Source organism: Parasteatoda tepidariorum, chromosome 11 (genome assembly GCF_982258835.1).
Source record: "Parasteatoda tepidariorum strain Cologne lab strain chromosome 11, Ptep-v5.0, whole genome shotgun sequence".
NCBI classification, from domain to species: domain Eukaryota; kingdom Metazoa; phylum Arthropoda; class Arachnida; order Araneae; family Theridiidae; genus Parasteatoda; species Parasteatoda tepidariorum.
In genome coordinates, this window is record NC_141765.1 from 42,858,939 (window position 1) to 42,859,665 (window position 727).

The window sequence follows — 727 nt, forward strand, 5'->3', positions numbered from 1 at the left end:
AAAACAGTCCGTTTTTAGCTATTGAAACTCACTTCTTTAAAGAGAACGTGGCCTTTTCAACAAAGAGGAAGCAAACGGAAAACAAGTTTGGAGAAAATGAAATTTAAGAGAAACTGCTCTTTCGAATCATCTAACAAGCATCACACCAGTAAAATTGACCTGGATGTTTATAAACGTGAAAGCTTCTTCTTTTGCTTATCTCGAAGCGTCGGTGGTATAACGGTTAGCATAGCTGCCTTCCAAGCAGTTGACCCGGGTTCGACTCCCGGCCGACGCAGACAATTTTTTGTTTTGTATTATATTAACAGATTAATATAAGGGTATGAATCATTTGATAATAAAATATACATAAAGGAGAAAATATTAAAAAATTTTAATCGGAATATTTCTTCAAAATGAAACCTGTTTATTTTTCCAAAAAAAAAAAAAAATAAATGAATAAGTAAATAAGCAAGCAAACTATCTAAATGTGCATTATTTAAATAATAAATAAAAAAATAAAATATATTTATACATTTTTCACTATTCTACGAATTTCAAGTAAGTTTTGGGGATATAGTAAACACGTTAAGATTGATGATGTAAGATTAATTGTAAAGACATTTTTGTGAAAAAAGTGTTCAGTAATTTCTTCAATTTTCTACCAGTCTACAAAAAAATTAAGAATTTTGTTAGCTTAGTTTCAGTTTTGCTTAACTATGCTTCAAACTTTTTAAGTTTGCATTCA

At 29.0% G+C, this 727-nt stretch overlaps 1 non-coding gene across 1 annotated transcript; it reads left to right on the forward strand.

The window, feature by feature from the left end:
- The first annotated feature begins 205 nt into the window (after positions 1 to 205).
- Positions 206 to 277, forward strand: TRNAG-UCC (transfer RNA glycine (anticodon UCC)). The gene has a single exon. It is a non-coding gene; the product is annotated as a tRNA-Gly (tRNA).
- Positions 278 to 727: the final 450 nt, after the last annotated feature.